Here is a 12,945-nt window from a genome sequence, read left to right as displayed (position 1 = left end):
TCGAGACGATCGCGGTAAATATCGCTTCGTGCAAGCGTCAGCGTAGCGTCAGTCGAGCAAAGTCGAGACAAGTCAAGCTGGGAGATGCTACACAGTTAATTAAACGGTAGGCGACGCAGACAACGCTTTTCCAAGTGTCCCATGTCACGCACCGAAGAGCGCGCTTCTCTCGGCACAGCAGAGTGGCGCAGTGGAAGCGTGCTGGGCCCATAACCCAGAGGTCCGTGGATCGAAACCACGCTCTGCTAAAATTATTCTTTTTCTTGGGTGCTTCGAGCTCGATCATTAATCTTGGGGTGCGCTGATTCAGCGTCGACAGCAAACCCTGTGAGTTGTGAAACGACGACGTCGTGTGCAGAATACGAGAAACACTTCCTAAGACGCAGACTTTCTTACGATTTTTTAGCAATTACATTCCTTGATCACAACGGTAATGCTTTTTCGGGCCACACGTGCAACCTTCGCGATATAAAAATCGCACCTCCCCGGCGGGGAATCGAACCCCGGTCTCCCGCGTGACAGGCGGGGATACTAACCACTATACTACCGAGGAACACGCAGTCGTTGACTACAGTGCACGCACATTTATGGTCTCTCAGGTACGTGATGCATCTCAAATCTAGCGTCCCGATGCTTCCATAGTCAGCTGCTACGAAATAAAAGTATGCCCCAGGTGAGGCTCGAACTCACAACCCCGGCATTGCTCACGGCTACTGCCTTATAAGTACCGTGCGCTAACCAATTGCGCCACTGGGGCTACAGCAGAGTGCTTACAGTTAGCGGTATTCACTTTGATGCCAACCTGTTGTGGCTACAGACCCGTCATACGACCGTCACCTGCGGCCATACTACGACTTTAGCACCTGTCTACGAATGCTTCATACGATTCTTGTTTTATATGCTACACTTACAAGCATGTCAACCGCTTGTCATCAGCGAAAAAATGCAAAAAAACGGGCGCCTTGCATTCCGCTACCTGTCCAACAGCGACGGCAGATGTGTGGCAAGCTCTAAGCTGTGCAGGCGCTCCGTGGCCGAGCAGCAGGAGGAGAGATGCCTTCCTTGGTGGCAGCTCCCTGCAGAGTGCGGAAGACCAGAGTGGCCGCGCCGCCGTTGTCAGTGGATGACATGCAATTGCCGAGCCACGGAGAACACGTTGCTTTGCGATGTGCACCCGCCTCGTAGCAGAAAACGCGAACAGTGGCCCTGTGGCGCAACGGATAACGCGTCTGACTACGCATCAGAAGATTCCAGGTTCGAATCCTGGCAGGGTCGGCATTTTGTTAGTTGCGGGCGCGTAGCTAGGCAGTGCATTCGAATGTCTCCACCTTCGTGGAGTGCAATGTTAATCCTGAGCATCTCGCAGCTGCATCTCGAGACGATCGCGGTAAATATCGCTTCGTGCAAGCGTCAGCGTAGCGTCAGTCGAGCAAAGTCGAGACAAGTCAAGCTGGGAGATGCTACACAGTTAATTAAACGGTAGGCGACGCAGACAACGCTTTTCCAAGTGTCCCATGTCACGCACCGAAGAGCGCGCTTCTCTCGGCACAGCAGAGTGGCGCAGTGGAAGCGTGCTGGGCCCATAACCCAGAGGTCCGTGGATCGAAACCACGCTCTGCTAAAATTATTCTTTTTCTTGGGTGCTTCGAGCTCGATCATTAATCTTGGGGTGCGCTGATTCAGCGTCGACAGCAAACCCTGTGAGTTGTGAAACGACGACGTCGTGTGCAGAATACGAGAAACACTTCCTAAGACGCAGACTTTCTTACGATTTTTTAGCAATTACATTCCTTGATCACAACGGTAATGCTTTTTCGGGCCACACGTGCAACCTTCGCGATATAAAAATCGCACCTCCCCGGCGGGGAATCGAACCCCGGTCTCCCGCGTGACAGGCGGGGATACTAACCACTATACTACCGAGGAACACGCAGTCGTTGACTACAGTGCACGCACATTTATGGTCTCTCAGGTACGTGATGCATCTCAAATCTAGCGTCCCGATGCTTCCATAGTCAGCTGCTACGAAATAAAAGTATGCCCCAGGTGAGGCTCGAACTCACAACCCCGGCATTGCTCACGGCTACTGCCTTATAAGTACCGTGCGCTAACCAATTGCGCCACTGGGGCTACAGCAGAGTGCTTACAGTTAGCGGTATTCACTTTGATGCCAACCTGTTGTGGCTACAGACCCGTCATACGACCGTCACCTGCGGCCATACTACGACTTTAGCACCTGTCTACGAATGCTTCATACGATTCTTGTTTTATATGCTACACTTACAAGCATGTCAACCGCTTGTCATCAGCGAAAAAATGCAAAAAAACGGGCGCCTTGCATTCCGCTACCTGTCCAACAGCGACGGCAGATGTGTGGCAAGCTCTAAGCTGTGCAGGCGCTCCGTGGCCGAGCAGCAGGAGGAGAGATGCCTTCCTTGGTGGCAGCTCCCTGCAGAGTGCGGAAGACCAGAGTGGCCGCGCCGCCGTTGTCAGTGGATGACATGCAATTGCCGAGCCACGGAGAACACGTTGCTTTGCGATGTGCACCCGCCTCGTAGCAGAAAACGCGAACAGTGGCCCTGTGGCGCAACGGATAACGCGTCTGACTACGCATCAGAAGATTCCAGGTTCGAATCCTGGCAGGGTCGGCATTTTGTTAGTTGCGGGCGCGTAGCTAGGCAGTGCATTCGAATGTCTCCACCTTCGTGGAGTGCAATGTTAATCCTGAGCATCTCGCAGCTGCATCTCGAGACGATCGCGGTAAATATCGCTTCGTGCAAGCGTCAGCGTAGCGTCAGTCGAGCAAAGTCGAGACAAGTCAAGCTGGGAGATGCTACACAGTTAATTAAACGGTAGGCGACGCAGACAACGCTTTTCCAAGTGTCCCATGTCACGCACCGAAGAGCGCGCTTCTCTCGGCACAGCAGAGTGGCGCAGTGGAAGCGTGCTGGGCCCATAACCCAGAGGTCCGTGGATCGAAACCACGCTCTGCTAAAATTATTCTTTTTCTTGGGTGCTTCGAGCTCGATCATTAATCTTGGGGTGCGCTGATTCAGCGTCGACAGCAAACCCTGTGAGTTGTGAAACGACGACGTCGTGTGCAGAATACGAGAAACACTTCCTAAGACGCAGACTTTCTTACGATTTTTTAGCAATTACATTCCTTGATCACAACGGTAATGCTTTTTCGGGCCACACGTGCAACCTTCGCGATATAAAAATCGCACCTCCCCGGCGGGGAATCGAACCCCGGTCTCCCGCGTGACAGGCGGGGATACTAACCACTATACTACCGAGGAACACGCAGTCGTTGACTACAGTGCACGCACATTTATGGTCTCTCAGGTACGTGATGCATCTCAAATCTAGCGTCCCGATGCTTCCATAGTCAGCTGCTACGAAATAAAAGTATGCCCCAGGTGAGGCTCGAACTCACAACCCCGGCATTGCTCACGGCTACTGCCTTATAAGTACCGTGCGCTAACCAATTGCGCCACTGGGGCTACAGCAGAGTGCTTACAGTTAGCGGTATTCACTTTGATGCCAACCTGTTGTGGCTACAGACCCGTCATACGACCGTCACCTGCGGCCATACTACGACTTTAGCACCTGTCTACGAATGCTTCATACGATTCTTGTTTTATATGCTACACTTACAAGCATGTCAACCGCTTGTCATCAGCGAAAAAATGCAAAAAAACGGGCGCCTTGCATTCCACTACCTGTCCAACAGCGACGGCAGATGTGTGGCAAGCTCTAAGCTGTGCAGGCGCTCCGTGGCCGAGCAGCAGGAGGAGAGATGCCTTCCTTGGTGGCAGCTCCCTGCAGAGTGCGGAAGACCAGAGTGGCCGCGCCGCCGTTGTCAGTGGATGACATGCAATTGCCGAGCCACGGAGAACACGTTGCTTTGCGATGTGCACCCGCCTCGTAGCAGAAAACGCGAACAGTGGCCCTGTGGCGCAACGGATAACGCGTCTGACTACGCATCAGAAGATTCCAGGTTCGAATCCTGGCAGGGTCGGCATTTTGTTAGTTGCGGGCGCGTAGCTAGGCAGTGCATTCGAATGTCTCCACCTTCGTGGAGTGCAATGTTAATCCTGAGCATCTCGCAGCTGCATCTCGAGACGATCGCGGTAAATATCGCTTCGTGCAAGCGTCAGCGTAGCGTCAGTCGAGCAAAGTCGAGACAAGTCAAGCTGGGAGATGCTACACAGTTAATTAAACGGTAGGCGACGCAGACAACGCTTTTCCAAGTGTCCCATGTCACGCACCGAAGAGCGCGCTTCTCTCGGCACAGCAGAGTGGCGCAGTGGAAGCGTGCTGGGCCCATAACCCAGAGGTCCGTGGATCGAAACCACGCTCTGCTAAAATTATTCTTTTTCTTGGGTGCTTCGAGCTCGATCATTAATCTTGGGGTGCGCTGATTCAGCGTCGACAGCAAACCCTGTGAGTTGTGAAACGACGACGTCGTGTGCAGAATACGAGAAACACTTCCTAAGACGCAGACTTTCTTACGATTTTTTAGCAATTACATTCCTTGATCACAACGGTAATGCTTTTTCGGGCCACACGTGCAACCTTCGCGATATAAAAATCGCACCTCCCCGGCGGGGAATCGAACCCCGGTCTCCCGCGTGACAGGCGGGGATACTAACCACTATACTACCGAGGAACACGCAGTCGTTGACTACAGTGCACGCACATTTATGGTCTCTCAGGTACGTGATGCATCTCAAATCTAGCGTCCCGATGCTTCCATAGTCAGCTGCTACGAAATAAAAGTATGCCCCAGGTGAGGCTCGAACTCACAACCCCGGCATTGCTCACGGCTACTGCCTTATAAGTACCGTGCGCTAACCAATTGCGCCACTGGGGCTACAGCAGAGTGCTTACAGTTAGCGGTATTCACTTTGATGCCAACCTGTTGTGGCTACAGACCCGTCATACGACCGTCACCTGCGGCCATACTACGACTTTAGCACCTGTCTACGAATGCTTCATACGATTCTTGTTTTATATGCTACACTTACAAGCATGTCAACCGCTTGTCATCAGCGAAAAAATGCAAAAAAACGGGCGCCTTGCATTCCACTACCTGTCCAACAGCGACGGCAGATGTGTGGCAAGCTCTAAGCTGTGCAGGCGCTCCGTGGCCGAGCAGCAGGAGGAGAGATGCCTTCCTTGGTGGCAGCTCCCTGCAGAGTGCGGAAGACCAGAGTGGCCGCGCCGCCGTTGTCAGTGGATGACATGCAATTGCCGAGCCACGGAGAACACGTTGCTTTGCGATGTGCACCCGCCTCGTAGCAGAAAACGCGAACAGTGGCCCTGTGGCGCAACGGATAACGCGTCTGACTACGCATCAGAAGATTCCAGGTTCGAATCCTGGCAGGGTCGGCATTTTGTTAGTTGCGGGCGCGTAGCTAGGCAGTGCATTCGAATGTCTCCACCTTCGTGGAGTGCAATGTTAATCCTGAGCATCTCGCAGCTGCATCTCGAGACGATCGCGGTAAATATCGCTTCGTGCAAGCGTCAGCGTAGCGTCAGTCGAGCAAAGTCGAGACAAGTCAAGCTGGGAGATGCTACACAGTTAATTAAACGGTAGGCGACGCAGACAACGCTTTTCCAAGTGTCCCATGTCACGCACCGAAGAGCGCGCTTCTCTCGGCACAGCAGAGTGGCGCAGTGGAAGCGTGCTGGGCCCATAACCCAGAGGTCCGTGGATCGAAACCACGCTCTGCTAAAATTATTCTTTTTCTTGGGTGCTTCGAGCTCGATCATTAATCTTGGGGTGCGCTGATTCAGCGTCGACAGCAAACCCTGTGAGTTGTGAAACGACGACGTCGTGTGCAGAATACGAGAAACACTTCCTAAGACGCAGACTTTCTTACGATTTTTTAGCAATTACATTCCTTGATCACAACGGTAATGCTTTTTCGGGCCACACGTGCAACCTTCGCGATATAAAAATCGCACCTCCCCGGCGGGGAATCGAACCCCGGTCTCCCGCGTGACAGGCGGGGATACTAACCACTATACTACCGAGGAACACGCAGTCGTTGACTACAGTGCACGCACATTTATGGTCTCTCAGGTACGTGATGCATCTCAAATCTAGCGTCCCGATGCTTCCATAGTCAGCTGCTACGAAATAAAAGTATGCCCCAGGTGAGGCTCGAACTCACAACCCCGGCATTGCTCACGGCTACTGCCTTATAAGTACCGTGCGCTAACCAATTGCGCCACTGGGGCTACAGCAGAGTGCTTACAGTTAGCGGTATTCACTTTGATGCCAACCTGTTGTGGCTACAGACCCGTCATACGACCGTCACCTGCGGCCATACTACGACTTTAGCACCTGTCTACGAATGCTTCATACGATTCTTGTTTTATATGCTACACTTACAAGCATGTCAACCGCTTGTCATCAGCGAAAAAATGCAAAAAAACGGGCGCCTTGCATTCCGCTACCTGTCCAACAGCGACGGCAGATGTGTGGCAAGCTCTAAGCTGTGCAGGCGCTCCGTGGCCGAGCAGCAGGAGGAGAGATGCCTTCCTTGGTGGCAGCTCCCTGCAGAGTGCGGAAGACCAGAGTGGCCGCGCCGCCGTTGTCAGTGGATGACATGCAATTGCCGAGCCACGGAGAACACGTTGCTTTGCGATGTGCACCCGCCTCGTAGCAGAAAACGCGAACAGTGGCCCTGTGGCGCAACGGATAACGCGTCTGACTACGCATCAGAAGATTCCAGGTTCGAATCCTGGCAGGGTCGGCATTTTGTTAGTTGCGGGCGCGTAGCTAGGCAGTGCATTCGAATGTCTCCACCTTCGTGGAGTGCAATGTTAATCCTGAGCATCTCGCAGCTGCATCTCGAGACGATCGCGGTAAATATCGCTTCGTGCAAGCGTCAGCGTAGCGTCAGTCGAGCAAAGTCGAGACAAGTCAAGCTGGGAGATGCTACACAGTTAATTAAACGGTAGGCGACGCAGACAACGCTTTTCCAAGTGTCCCATGTCACGCACCGAAGAGCGCGCTTCTCTCGGCACAGCAGAGTGGCGCAGTGGAAGCGTGCTGGGCCCATAACCCAGAGGTCCGTGGATCGAAACCACGCTCTGCTAAAATTATTCTTTTTCTTGGGTGCTTCGAGCTCGATCATTAATCTTGGGGTGCGCTGATTCAGCGTCGACAGCAAACCCTGTGAGTTGTGAAACGACGACGTCGTGTGCAGAATACGAGAAACACTTCCTAAGACGCAGACTTTCTTACGATTTTTTAGCAATTACATTCCTTGATCACAACGGTAATGCTTTTTCGGGCCACACGTGCAACCTTCGCGATATAAAAATCGCACCTCCCCGGCGGGGAATCGAACCCCGGTCTCCCGCGTGACAGGCGGGGATACTAACCACTATACTACCGAGGAACACGCAGTCGTTGACTACAGTGCACGCACATTTATGGTCTCTCAGGTACGTGATGCATCTCAAATCTAGCGTCCCGATGCTTCCATAGTCAGCTGCTACGAAATAAAAGTATGCCCCAGGTGAGGCTCGAACTCACAACCCCGGCATTGCTCACGGCTACTGCCTTATAAGTACCGTGCGCTAACCAATTGCGCCACTGGGGCTACAGCAGAGTGCTTACAGTTAGCGGTATTCACTTTGATGCCAACCTGTTGTGGCTACAGACCCGTCATACGACCGTCACCTGCGGCCATACTACGACTTTAGCACCTGTCTACGAATGCTTCATACGATTCTTGTTTTATATGCTACACTTACAAGCATGTCAACCGCTTGTCATCAGCGAAAAAATGCAAAAAAACGGGCGCCTTGCATTCCGCTACCTGTCCAACAGCGACGGCAGATGTGTGGCAAGCTCTAAGCTGTGCAGGCGCTCCGTGGCCGAGCAGCAGGAGGAGAGATGCCTTCCTTGGTGGCAGCTCCCTGCAGAGTGCGGAAGACCAGAGTGGCCGCGCCGCCGTTGTCAGTGGATGACATGCAATTGCCGAGCCACGGAGAACACGTTGCTTTGCGATGTGCACCCGCCTCGTAGCAGAAAACGCGAACAGTGGCCCTGTGGCGCAACGGATAACGCGTCTGACTACGCATCAGAAGATTCCAGGTTCGAATCCTGGCAGGGTCGGCATTTTGTTAGTTGCGGGCGCGTAGCTAGGCAGTGCATTCGAATGTCTCCACCTTCGTGGAGTGCAATGTTAATCCTGAGCATCTCGCAGCTGCATCTCGAGACGATCGCGGTAAATATCGCTTCGTGCAAGCGTCAGCGTAGCGTCAGTCGAGCAAAGTCGAGACAAGTCAAGCTGGGAGATGCTACACAGTTAATTAAACGGTAGGCGACGCAGACAACGCTTTTCCAAGTGTCCCATGTCACGCACCGAAGAGCGCGCTTCTCTCGGCACAGCAGAGTGGCGCAGTGGAAGCGTGCTGGGCCCATAACCCAGAGGTCCGTGGATCGAAACCACGCTCTGCTAAAATTATTCTTTTTCTTGGGTGCTTCGAGCTCGATCATTAATCTTGGGGTGCGCTGATTCAGCGTCGACAGCAAACCCTGTGAGTTGTGAAACGACGACGTCGTGTGCAGAATACGAGAAACACTTCCTAAGACGCAGACTTTCTTACGATTTTTTAGCAATTACATTCCTTGATCACAACGGTAATGCTTTTTCGGGCCACACGTGCAACCTTCGCGATATAAAAATCGCACCTCCCCGGCGGGGAATCGAACCCCGGTCTCCCGCGTGACAGGCGGGGATACTAACCACTATACTACCGAGGAACACGCAGTCGTTGACTACAGTGCACGCACATTTATGGTCTCTCAGGTACGTGATGCATCTCAAATCTAGCGTCCCGATGCTTCCATAGTCAGCTGCTACGAAATAAAAGTATGCCCCAGGTGAGGCTCGAACTCACAACCCCGGCATTGCTCACGGCTACTGCCTTATAAGTACCGTGCGCTAACCAATTGCGCCACTGGGGCTATAGCAGAGTGCTTACAGTTAGCGGTATTCACTTTGATGCCAACCTGTTGTGGCTACAGACCCGTCATACGACCGTCACCTGCGGCCATACTACGACTTTAGCACCTGTCTACGAATGCTTCATACGATTCTTGTTTTATATGCTACACTTACAAGCATGTCAACCGCTTGTCATCAGCGAAAAAATGCAAAAAAACGGGCGCCTTGCATTCCGCTACCTGTCCAACAGCGACGGCAGATGTGTGGCAAGCTCTAAGCTGTGCAGGCGCTCCGTGGCCGAGCAGCAGGAGGAGAGATGCCTTCCTTGGTGGCAGCTCCCTGCAGAGTGCGGAAGACCAGAGTGGCCGCGCCGCCGTTGTCAGTGGATGACATGCAATTGCCGAGCCACGGAGAACACGTTGCTTTGCGATGTGCACCCGCCTCGTAGCAGAAAACGCGAACAGTGGCCCTGTGGCGCAACGGATAACGCGTCTGACTACGCATCAGAAGATTCCAGGTTCGAATCCTGGCAGGGTCGGCATTTTGTTAGTTGCGGGCGCGTAGCTAGGCAGTGCATTCGAATGTCTCCACCTTCGTGGAGTGCAATGTTAATCCTGAGCATCTCGCAGCTGCATCTCGAGACGATCGCGGTAAATATCGCTTCGTGCAAGCGTCAGCGTAGCGTCAGTCGAGCAAAGTCGAGACAAGTCAAGCTGGGAGATGCTACACAGTTAATTAAACGGTAGGCGACGCAGACAACGCTTTTCCAAGTGTCCCATGTCACGCACCGAAGAGCGCGCTTCTCTCGGCACAGCAGAGTGGCGCAGTGGAAGCGTGCTGGGCCCATAACCCAGAGGTCCGTGGATCGAAACCACGCTCTGCTAAAATTATTCTTTTTCTTGGGTGCTTCGAGCTCGATCATTAATCTTGGGGTGCGCTGATTCAGCGTCGACAGCAAACCCTGTGAGTTGTGAAACGACGACGTCGTGTGCAGAATACGAGAAACACTTCCTAAGACGCAGACTTTCTTACGATTTTTTAGCAATTACATTCCTTGATCACAACGGTAATGCTTTTTCGGGCCACACGTGCAACCTTCGCGATATAAAAATCGCACCTCCCCGGCGGGGAATCGAACCCCGGTCTCCCGCGTGACAGGCGGGGATACTAACCACTATACTACCGAGGAACACGCAGTCGTTGACTACAGTGCACGCACATTTATGGTCTCTCAGGTACGTGATGCATCTCAAATCTAGCGTCCCGATGCTTCCATAGTCAGCTGCTACGAAATAAAAGTATGCCCCAGGTGAGGCTCGAACTCACAACCCCGGCATTGCTCACGGCTACTGCCTTATAAGTACCGTGCGCTAACCAATTGCGCCACTGGGGCTACAGCAGAGTGCTTACAGTTAGCGGTATTCACTTTGATGCCAACCTGTTGTGGCTACAGACCCGTCATACGACCGTCACCTGCGGCCATACTACGACTTTAGCACCTGTCTACGAATGCTTCATACGATTCTTGTTTTATATGCTACACTTACAAGCATGTCAACCGCTTGTCATCAGCGAAAAAATGCAAAAAAACGGGCGCCTTGCATTCCGCTACCTGTCCAACAGCGACGGCAGATGTGTGGCAAGCTCTAAGCTGTGCAGGCGCTCCGTGGCCGAGCAGCAGGAGGAGAGATGCCTTCCTTGGTGGCAGCTCCCTGCAGAGTGCGGAAGACCAGAGTGGCCGCGCCGCCGTTGTCAGTGGATGACATGCAATTGCCGAGCCACGGAGAACACGTTGCTTTGCGATGTGCACCCGCCTCGTAGCAGAAAACGCGAACAGTGGCCCTGTGGCGCAACGGATAACGCGTCTGACTACGCATCAGAAGATTCCAGGTTCGAATCCTGGCAGGGTCGGCATTTTGTTAGTTGCGGGCGCGTAGCTAGGCAGTGCATTCGAATGTCTCCACCTTCGTGGAGTGCAATGTTAATCCTGAGCATCTCGCAGCTGCATCTCGAGACGATCGCGGTAAATATCGCTTCGTGCAAGCGTCAGCGTAGCGTCAGTCGAGCAAAGTCGAGACAAGTCAAGCTGGGAGATGCTACACAGTTAATTAAACGGTAGGCGACGCAGACAACGCTTTTCCAAGTGTCCCATGTCACGCACCGAAGAGCGCGCTTCTCTCGGCACAGCAGAGTGGCGCAGTGGAAGCGTGCTGGGCCCATAACCCAGAGGTCCGTGGATCGAAACCACGCTCTGCTAAAATTATTCTTTTTCTTGGGTGCTTCGAGCTCGATCATTAATCTTGGGGTGCGCTGATTCAGCGTCGACAGCAAACCCTGTGAGTTGTGAAACGACGACGTCGTGTGCAGAATACGAGAAACACTTCCTAAGACGCAGACTTTCTTACGATTTTTTAGCAATTACATTCCTTGATCACAACGGTAATGCTTTTTCGGGCCACACGTGCAACCTTCGCGATATAAAAATCGCACCTCCCCGGCGGGGAATCGAACCCCGGTCTCCCGCGTGACAGGCGGGGATACTAACCACTATACTACCGAGGAACACGCAGTCGTTGACTACAGTGCACGCACATTTATGGTCTCTCAGGTACGTGATGCATCTCAAATCTAGCGTCCCGATGCTTCCATAGTCAGCTGCTACGAAATAAAAGTATGCCCCAGGTGAGGCTCGAACTCACAACCCCGGCATTGCTCACGGCTACTGCCTTATAAGTACCGTGCGCTAACCAATTGCGCCACTGGGGCTACAGCAGAGTGCTTACAGTTAGCGGTATTCACTTTGATGCCAACCTGTTGTGGCTACAGACCCGTCATACGACCGTCACCTGCGGCCATACTACGACTTTAGCACCTGTCTACGAATGCTTCATACGATTCTTGTTTTATATGCTACACTTACAAGCATGTCAACCGCTTGTCATCAGCGAAAAAATGCAAAAAAACGGGCGCCTTGCATTCCGCTACCTGTCCAACAGCGACGGCAGATGTGTGGCAAGCTCTAAGCTGTGCAGGCGCTCCGTGGCCGAGCAGCAGGAGGAGAGATGCCTTCCTTGGTGGCAGCTCCCTGCAGAGTGCGGAAGACCAGAGTGGCCGCGCCGCCGTTGTCAGTGGATGACATGCAATTGCCGAGCCACGGAGAACACGTTGCTTTGCGATGTGCACCCGCCTCGTAGCAGAAAACGCGAACAGTGGCCCTGTGGCGCAACGGATAACGCGTCTGACTACGCATCAGAAGATTCCAGGTTCGAATCCTGGCAGGGTCGGCATTTTGTTAGTTGCGGGCGCGTAGCTAGGCAGTGCATTCGAATGTCTCCACCTTCGTGGAGTGCAATGTTAATCCTGAGCATCTCGCAGCTGCATCTCGAGACGATCGCGGTAAATATCGCTTCGTGCAAGCGTCAGCGTAGCGTCAGTCGAGCAAAGTCGAGACAAGTCAAGCTGGGAGATGCTACACAGTTAATTAAACGGTAGGCGACGCAGACAACGCTTTTCCAAGTGTCCCATGTCACGCACCGAAGAGCGCGCTTCTCTCGGCACAGCAGAGTGGCGCAGTGGAAGCGTGCTGGGCCCATAACCCAGAGGTCCGTGGATCGAAACCACGCTCTGCTAAAATTATTCTTTTTCTTGGGTGCTTCGAGCTCGATCATTAATCTTGGGGTGCGCTGATTCAGCGTCGACAGCAAACCCTGTGAGTTGTGAAACGACGACGTCGTGTGCAGAATACGAGAAACACTTCCTAAGACGCAGACTTTCTTACGATTTTTTAGCAATTACATTCCTTGATCACAACGGTAATGCTTTTTCGGGCCACACGTGCAACCTTCGCGATATAAAAATCGCACCTCCCCGGCGGGGAATCGAACCCCGGTCTCCCGCGTGACAGGCGGGGATACTAACCACTATACTACCGAGGAACACGCAGTCGTTGACTACAGTGCACGCACATTTA

At 53.0% G+C, this 12,945-nt stretch overlaps 28 non-coding genes across 28 annotated transcripts; 9 read left to right on the top strand and 19 right to left on the bottom strand.

Moving 5' to 3' along the window:
* Positions 1-481: 481 nt before the first annotated feature.
* On the bottom strand, positions 482-553 carry Trnad-guc. Its single transcript has one exon. It is a non-coding gene; the product is annotated as a tRNA-Asp (tRNA).
* Positions 554-665: 112 nt separating this feature from the next.
* Trnai-uau lies at positions 666-757 on the bottom strand. The gene is given in 2 exon segments: positions 666-701; positions 720-757. It is a non-coding gene; the product is annotated as a tRNA-Ile (tRNA).
* Positions 758-1,202: 445 nt separating this feature from the next.
* Trnar-acg lies at positions 1,203-1,275 on the top strand. The gene has a single exon. It is a non-coding gene; the product is annotated as a tRNA-Arg (tRNA).
* Positions 1,276-1,854: 579 nt separating this feature from the next.
* Positions 1,855-1,926, bottom strand: Trnad-guc. Its single transcript has one exon. It is a non-coding gene; the product is annotated as a tRNA-Asp (tRNA).
* A 112-nt stretch (positions 1,927-2,038) lies between these two features.
* On the bottom strand, positions 2,039-2,130 carry Trnai-uau. The gene is given in 2 exon segments: positions 2,039-2,074; positions 2,093-2,130. It is a non-coding gene; the product is annotated as a tRNA-Ile (tRNA).
* A 445-nt stretch (positions 2,131-2,575) lies between these two features.
* On the top strand, positions 2,576-2,648 carry Trnar-acg. Its single transcript has one exon. It is a non-coding gene; the product is annotated as a tRNA-Arg (tRNA).
* A 579-nt stretch (positions 2,649-3,227) lies between these two features.
* Positions 3,228-3,299, bottom strand: Trnad-guc. The gene has a single exon. It is a non-coding gene; the product is annotated as a tRNA-Asp (tRNA).
* A 112-nt stretch (positions 3,300-3,411) lies between these two features.
* On the bottom strand, positions 3,412-3,503 carry Trnai-uau. The gene is given in 2 exon segments: positions 3,412-3,447; positions 3,466-3,503. It is a non-coding gene; the product is annotated as a tRNA-Ile (tRNA).
* Positions 3,504-3,948: 445 nt separating this feature from the next.
* Trnar-acg lies at positions 3,949-4,021 on the top strand. Its single transcript has one exon. It is a non-coding gene; the product is annotated as a tRNA-Arg (tRNA).
* A 579-nt stretch (positions 4,022-4,600) lies between these two features.
* On the bottom strand, positions 4,601-4,672 carry Trnad-guc. Its single transcript has one exon. It is a non-coding gene; the product is annotated as a tRNA-Asp (tRNA).
* Positions 4,673-4,784: 112 nt separating this feature from the next.
* On the bottom strand, positions 4,785-4,876 carry Trnai-uau. Its single transcript is given in 2 exon segments — positions 4,785-4,820; positions 4,839-4,876. It is a non-coding gene; the product is annotated as a tRNA-Ile (tRNA).
* Positions 4,877-5,321: 445 nt separating this feature from the next.
* On the top strand, positions 5,322-5,394 carry Trnar-acg. The gene has a single exon. It is a non-coding gene; the product is annotated as a tRNA-Arg (tRNA).
* Positions 5,395-5,973: 579 nt separating this feature from the next.
* On the bottom strand, positions 5,974-6,045 carry Trnad-guc. Its single transcript has one exon. It is a non-coding gene; the product is annotated as a tRNA-Asp (tRNA).
* Positions 6,046-6,157: 112 nt separating this feature from the next.
* Trnai-uau lies at positions 6,158-6,249 on the bottom strand. The gene is given in 2 exon segments: positions 6,158-6,193; positions 6,212-6,249. It is a non-coding gene; the product is annotated as a tRNA-Ile (tRNA).
* Positions 6,250-6,694: 445 nt separating this feature from the next.
* On the top strand, positions 6,695-6,767 carry Trnar-acg. The gene has a single exon. It is a non-coding gene; the product is annotated as a tRNA-Arg (tRNA).
* A 579-nt stretch (positions 6,768-7,346) lies between these two features.
* On the bottom strand, positions 7,347-7,418 carry Trnad-guc. Its single transcript has one exon. It is a non-coding gene; the product is annotated as a tRNA-Asp (tRNA).
* A 112-nt stretch (positions 7,419-7,530) lies between these two features.
* On the bottom strand, positions 7,531-7,622 carry Trnai-uau. Its single transcript is given in 2 exon segments — positions 7,531-7,566; positions 7,585-7,622. It is a non-coding gene; the product is annotated as a tRNA-Ile (tRNA).
* Positions 7,623-8,067: 445 nt separating this feature from the next.
* On the top strand, positions 8,068-8,140 carry Trnar-acg. Its single transcript has one exon. It is a non-coding gene; the product is annotated as a tRNA-Arg (tRNA).
* Positions 8,141-8,719: 579 nt separating this feature from the next.
* Trnad-guc lies at positions 8,720-8,791 on the bottom strand. Its single transcript has one exon. It is a non-coding gene; the product is annotated as a tRNA-Asp (tRNA).
* Positions 8,792-8,903: 112 nt separating this feature from the next.
* On the bottom strand, positions 8,904-8,995 carry Trnai-uau. Its single transcript is given in 2 exon segments — positions 8,904-8,939; positions 8,958-8,995. It is a non-coding gene; the product is annotated as a tRNA-Ile (tRNA).
* A 445-nt stretch (positions 8,996-9,440) lies between these two features.
* Positions 9,441-9,513, top strand: Trnar-acg. Its single transcript has one exon. It is a non-coding gene; the product is annotated as a tRNA-Arg (tRNA).
* A 579-nt stretch (positions 9,514-10,092) lies between these two features.
* On the bottom strand, positions 10,093-10,164 carry Trnad-guc. The gene has a single exon. It is a non-coding gene; the product is annotated as a tRNA-Asp (tRNA).
* Positions 10,165-10,276: 112 nt separating this feature from the next.
* Trnai-uau lies at positions 10,277-10,368 on the bottom strand. The gene is given in 2 exon segments: positions 10,277-10,312; positions 10,331-10,368. It is a non-coding gene; the product is annotated as a tRNA-Ile (tRNA).
* A 445-nt stretch (positions 10,369-10,813) lies between these two features.
* Positions 10,814-10,886, top strand: Trnar-acg. Its single transcript has one exon. It is a non-coding gene; the product is annotated as a tRNA-Arg (tRNA).
* Positions 10,887-11,465: 579 nt separating this feature from the next.
* Trnad-guc lies at positions 11,466-11,537 on the bottom strand. The gene has a single exon. It is a non-coding gene; the product is annotated as a tRNA-Asp (tRNA).
* Positions 11,538-11,649: 112 nt separating this feature from the next.
* On the bottom strand, positions 11,650-11,741 carry Trnai-uau. The gene is given in 2 exon segments: positions 11,650-11,685; positions 11,704-11,741. It is a non-coding gene; the product is annotated as a tRNA-Ile (tRNA).
* A 445-nt stretch (positions 11,742-12,186) lies between these two features.
* Trnar-acg lies at positions 12,187-12,259 on the top strand. Its single transcript has one exon. It is a non-coding gene; the product is annotated as a tRNA-Arg (tRNA).
* Positions 12,260-12,838: 579 nt separating this feature from the next.
* Positions 12,839-12,910, bottom strand: Trnad-guc. Its single transcript has one exon. It is a non-coding gene; the product is annotated as a tRNA-Asp (tRNA).
* Between the last annotated feature and the right edge of the window lie 35 nt (positions 12,911-12,945).

This window comes from Schistocerca piceifrons, chromosome 8 (genome assembly GCF_021461385.2).
Source record: "Schistocerca piceifrons isolate TAMUIC-IGC-003096 chromosome 8, iqSchPice1.1, whole genome shotgun sequence".
NCBI classification, from domain to species: Eukaryota; Metazoa; Arthropoda; class Insecta; order Orthoptera; family Acrididae; genus Schistocerca; species Schistocerca piceifrons.
This window is presented reverse-complemented; position numbering and strand designations above follow the sequence as displayed.